Consider the following 6289-nt stretch of genomic DNA (forward strand, 5'->3'; position numbering starts at 1 on the left):
TTTAACAAATAACTTTTCTTTTATATTTTAAGTATTTAATAATATTTTTATATTATTTATCTAATAAATTAAATACTTTATTCAAGTTATTTGAGTCAAACATGTCGGTAAGTTAAAGCATAATATAATGTTAAAAATTATAGATATTAAATGTAAAAAAAACACACATATATATAAACATTTTTCTAGAAATTTAGAACAAAATTTTACCATTTATTAAATAATTTGAAAAAAATATATATATTGAACAGTGAAAATAAGATTGAATCAAACTTATTTAAGGGAAATTGTAAATAAAATTTTGCAATATATCATAAGTTTAAATCAGAGTCATGTGAATGCTTCATTAATGTGGAGAAAGAAAGAGAAAGATAATATAGTGAAGAGGTGTAGGGTATTTTTGGAATAAAAGAAAATAATGAAAAGATGTAAAGCATTTTTAGAATAAAAAAAAATAGTGGAGATGTACAGGAGCATTTGGGTGGAGGTAGCAACACCCCTTTCTGATTTCCAGTACTTCTTGGTCCAATACCCACTCACGTTACTACTTTGATGTGCTTATTTAAACTTGTTAGGTTTTAATGCTGAAATTTAAGGGTACCCATTATTTATATTTAAAATAATAATAGTTTTATTTTATAAAAGATAGACTTGAATTACATTAAATAAAAACATATCATATAATTTAATCACACTAAATAAACTGACATGTTAATAAATATGTTTCATTATTAATTATTGATTTTGTTTCTTATTAAGGCACCTATTCTTAGTTATAATACTCCCACAAAATTATAATTATAAGCCGTCCTTTTAATTTTGTTATTTAATATATATATATATATATATATATATATATATATATATATTATATATATATATATATATATATATATATATATAATTTTATCTCCAAATGTTTACCATTCGATCTAAATTTTGAAATTCTCCGCACAAAAATATTTTAATTTCTTAAGTTTAGCTTTTACAATTATGCTATTTTTCAATTGATCTTTGAAACTAAATTTGTGTTTGGATGAAACGGTGAATTTGGGAGAAATGAAAATTAGTGAGTAAAGGAGGTAAAAGTGAAGTTATTTGAATTGAGAAAAGAATAATGAAAAACATAGATAAATGAGATAAAAGTTTGAAATTATTTGATAACGGTGATAAAAAAATTATTTTAATAGGTAAAATTATAAAATTAATAAAAAATTTATTTATTATTTTAATATTTATTAGAATTACTTATTTCATTATAATAGAAAATATAATTATAATCATATGTTTATTTATATTAAAAATAATTGATTACATTTTTTATTTTAATTAATTACATACATTTGTTAGTGCAAAATAAGACTACAATGTCTTGCGAACAAAAAAATCAACGTTAAAAAAGACAGATGACATTGTTGTAAATAAATGCAATAACTTAAACATATGACCTCTCAAAATTTTGACGTAATTTACTTAATGATATCTGAACACATCAAAATCGACGTCATTTAACGTTGGTTAACACCATCTTCAACGTTATATTATACCTTGAGTAAAAATATAACGTCTGCGTAGGCAACCGCAGACGTCCATAACAAAATAAATTTAACCGAAACGCTTCTTGTTCCCCACAGTTTCCTTTTTCAAAAAGAGTTTTCAGATCCTTTGTAAAACCTACACATCCATTCACCAAACTTTCGTTTCCCTATAGATATTTTGAAACCAACTTTCATTTTGTTAATTTTCTCTCTCTAAATTTCTATAAACTCCTTGAAGTTCATAAAAACAAGGTTTTTCTTTGTCGTTGATTCATCATCTCTAGGAAAAGTTTTTATGAACTTTGAAGGTGTGATGGAAAGTTAGAGGCAAGAGTTAACAAAATCTAGATTTCAAGCAGTTTCTCCATTTTACATATCTTATGCTTCTTTGGTTGGTTTGGTTTTCATATTTGTGCATAATTTTTGTACTAATAGAGGAGCTTTTCAAATCCTCGAAGGTAATTGACGTCGGATAATAACAAAATCTAACGTCAATTTATATGTCAATTTGAACAAAGGTTCCACTGCACATATATTCACCTACGATTTAAGTTTTCTGAAGATGCCTCTTGTCTTGCTTGAATGATTTTCATATTTGTGCATAGGTTTTGTAACTTTAGAGCTTTGTTGATATTGATGAAGCATATTGAGGTCGGAATATCAAAACATCCAACGTCAATCTATTAAAAAAGTTTTACAATCAAACATATTGTGACCCATTTTTTAAATTTCATGAAGATGTTTTTTATAATAAGATTTCATTACATTTTACTCTGAAATCTGAAGGTAAAAAACATCTTTAAGAAAATTTAAAAAATGAATCCTAATATGTTTAAGAGGGAAACTATGTTAGATCAAACAATGGAATAATAGTGGTATTTGTAGGCAAATATTAGACGTCAGAATATGCACTCATGGACACCAAACCCTTCGTTGGTAACAATGTTGTAATTAATGTCCCAAACTACCCCCTCCTCTTGACCAAATAAACGTTGAACCTTTGTCAGTTCAACGTCAAACCCTTTGATGGTAACAACATTGTAATTAATGCTCTCAACTGCCCCCTTCTACTGACCAATTAAATGTCGAACCATTGTCCACTTTGTCGTCAAACTCTTTGTTGGTAACAACACTATAATTAATGTTTTCAACTGCCTCATTCTCCTACTAAATTGACGTTGGGCCATTGCTTAATTCGACATCAAACCCTTCGTTGGTAACAACACTATAATTAATGTTCCTAACTGCCCCTTTCTCTTGACCAAATAGACATCAAACCATTGCCTAATTCAATGTCAAACCCTTCGTTGGTAACAACGCCCTAATTAATGCTCCCCCCTTCTCCTGACCAATTAGACGTCGAATCATTATCTAGTTCTACATCAAACCCTTCGTTTAACTTAACCTATAAATTAATGTTCATAACATTCCTCTTCACCTGACTAATTAAACGTCTGATTAGTGATCAGTCCGTCGTTAATGTGTTTAAAAAGTTTTATCATTGAACATATTGTGAACCATGGTTTAAGTTTTCTAAAGATTCTTGTTTCAGTTAGATTTCATCACATTTCTATCCTCCAAAACGCGTTTTCCAATCTTCAGATTTCAAAGTGCACCTTCATTAATGCATAATGTTTCCTGAAGATGAATGTGCACTTTGAAATCCAAGACAACAAATTTCTACATAAAAATGGATTCTAATATGTTCAATAGGGAAACACTTATGGACCAAAGTATGGAATGGAAAAGGTATATTTATACGAATATTAGACGTCTGAATATGCACTAAGAGATGTCAACCCCTTTGTTGGAAACAACTGTGTAATTAATGTTACCAAATGCCCTCATCTCTTGACCAATTAGACGTCAGACCGTTACCAAGTTCGGCATCAAACCCTTCATTGACAACACTACAATTAACGCTCCCAATTTTCCTCTCCTCCTAACCAAATAGACGTCGGCCCATTGCTTAGTTCGATGTAAAACCCTTTGTGGGAAACTGCATTGTAATTAATGCTCTCAACTGCCACCTTCTTTTGACCAAATAGACGTCGGCCTTGTGCCCAGTTTGATGTCAAACTCTTCATGGGAAATTGTAATGAAATAAATATTCATAACGTTCAGTGCATTGTTCGAGGGATATATGACGTATGTCTTTGTATTTTTAGACGTTATATGCCTTCTGATGTTGTGAGGATAACTTTTTGGCTTCTCATCAATCAATTAGACGTTGGAATGTGGGTCAAGTCGATGTCATATCACCCAAAAACATTAAAATTTTTGCGAGCAAGTTTAAGTATTTACTACAACATAACGTCAAATGCCCTAGATTTTGAGGCCATATACCTATAACATATTGTATTTACTGGGTTTCTGACGTTTTATATATTGTAAAAATTTGTAAGAACTTAATTCAATATCACTCTTTATTCGCGCTTTCGTTGTGCTTGAACTTTCGTTTTTGAAGATGAGTGCAAACAACAATAAAGGTTAGTTTTTAATCAGTTAAGTCTTGCGAAAGTGGTTTCATGATCTTTTGTGTTGTTTTACGTATGTTTTAACCAATTGATTTTTGTTTTTCTTGAGGCTGTTACATGGTTAACGACTTTAACCTCTATTCGTTCAAGTGAGCACCATATGGTTTATTTATTAAGTCAATGAACATTCGAGGTTAATTTTATGTTATTTACCTTAAATGTGTTAGTTTTGAAGTCATGTTTATGGTTTTGTTTATGTTTTTGTATTCATTTTGTGATTCGTAAGTTAGAATTATTTTTTGATGTGGTTTTTTGCCTTTTAATTGTGTAAATACAATGAAGCCATGTTAGGTGAAAACTACTATTCTTTAGGCATTTTATGTGGAAATTTTATGTGATTATTTTTAAACTCCCTTAAGTTGAGAACATATGTTGAGTATTACCATCTTGGAAGAAAGATAATGGAAGGTTGTTGAAGATTCATATTGATAAGAAGAAGTTTGATGAGATTTTGTTGCATTTTCTTTGTGATGATGTGATAATCTATTTTGTTTGCTCATGAAAGACTTGATTGGATGCAATTTGAATTGCAACTTGATTGTCACAATATAGGAGAGACGATTAAGTGTGTTGAACTTGAAGGTCTTCAACAAGATAAGTCATTGTATCTCACAAGTGGTGGTTGAAAAGAGCTTTATACATGATTTTAGATGAAATTTTGGAAACAGTGGGCAACTTTTTAGACTTATAAGATATAAGAGGTTATTTCTGAGCCGCTTTCCAAATTTGAGTCACTAAGGGCTTTAAACTGAAGATCACTCGCTACAACAAGAAATAAGTAATTTCTAGGGTCTTGTTTGAAATATCAAAGAATAGTCATGCAAGCTTGATGATGGTGTGTTTTATGAGTAGCTACAAATTGGATAAGATGGTAGACAACATAGGTAATGTCTAATCGTGTGTTTATTAGATAAAATACTTATCTCTTTTGAGTCTTTTTTAAGGAGTAGGGTTGATGAGATCTTCTTGAAAAAATACATAAGGTAAAGTTATCCATTCAAGCCATCCAATTATAATAAATTAGTATATCTCACATTATATATATATATATATATATATATAGTCTTTACATAGTCAAAATTACACTGCAAAGACTCCACAAGAAGCCTCTCAATTTGTTTAGGGTTCCACTAATTTGTCTTACCCCTTAACCTTTGTTGATAATGGTTGATCCTTGGTAGTTTTGATTGAGACGTTCTTACCGACATGATGCCACTTTACCTAGCCCAAGATGATATTGGTCATATATGATACACTAGCCCTATATTCAATATGAACTAGGTGATACTCTCAATATGCAAAGAAAATGTGTTCTTTGGCCACAACCAAATATTCTTACAAAGCCGAAATCACACTACAAAGACTTCACAATAAGTTTTTCTCTACACTATTTAGCTTTCCTTTTAAGATGTCCATTCTCTACTTCTAGATACTTCGAGGTGTGTACATGTTTATATGTTGCTTAATCTAAGATGAAAGGTGTGTCTACAAAAGACACTCAAATACTCAAATAAGACAAGTATGTTCGCAGTAATAAATGTTATGTTAAATATATAATTATTTACTCTATGAATAATGTTATATATAATGAATTTATGAGTTTTTTTCTTGAGGCAATTATCTTTTTATCTATTTAGGATTCACTAATTCATTTTATTCCTTAACATCTATTGAATATGTTTGATTCTTCTTAACATTGATCAAGAAGTTTTTACTAACATGAGGTCATCTTGTCTAATTTTGTGATAATCTCAATTATATATATATATATATATATATATATATATATATAATATTATATTATATATAATATAAAATTGTTTTATGTTAAAATTAATATTATTATTATTCTTGTGGGCTAATGAAATATATATTTTTTAGTTAAAATATTTTCTTAGATTATAAAAGAAGAGTTTTCTTTATTTAATATCAAAAGTATAAATTATAGTATTTCGTGCATGACATCATCATGCTAGTGTTTTTATAGACTAAAATACCGTCTTAAGTTTATTGTTACATGTTAATAAAATAAAATATGTATTACTAAAAACTGATAAAAGTGATTAATTAACTATTTAAGTTTATTCTATTTATCTGCTAACAGAATATAATAGTTATCATTATTAAATACCAACTAAAAAGATATTAATAGAACGAATTTTTCTGCTACAAAAATTTAAGAACGGCTGATTTAAATTAATCCAAATAACTATT

The sequence above is a fragment of the Vigna umbellata genome, chromosome 1, assembly GCF_029865625.1.
Source record: "Vigna umbellata cultivar VRB3 chromosome 1, Vumbellata_1.0, whole genome shotgun sequence".
Taxonomy (NCBI): Eukaryota; Viridiplantae; Streptophyta; class Magnoliopsida; order Fabales; family Fabaceae; genus Vigna; species Vigna umbellata.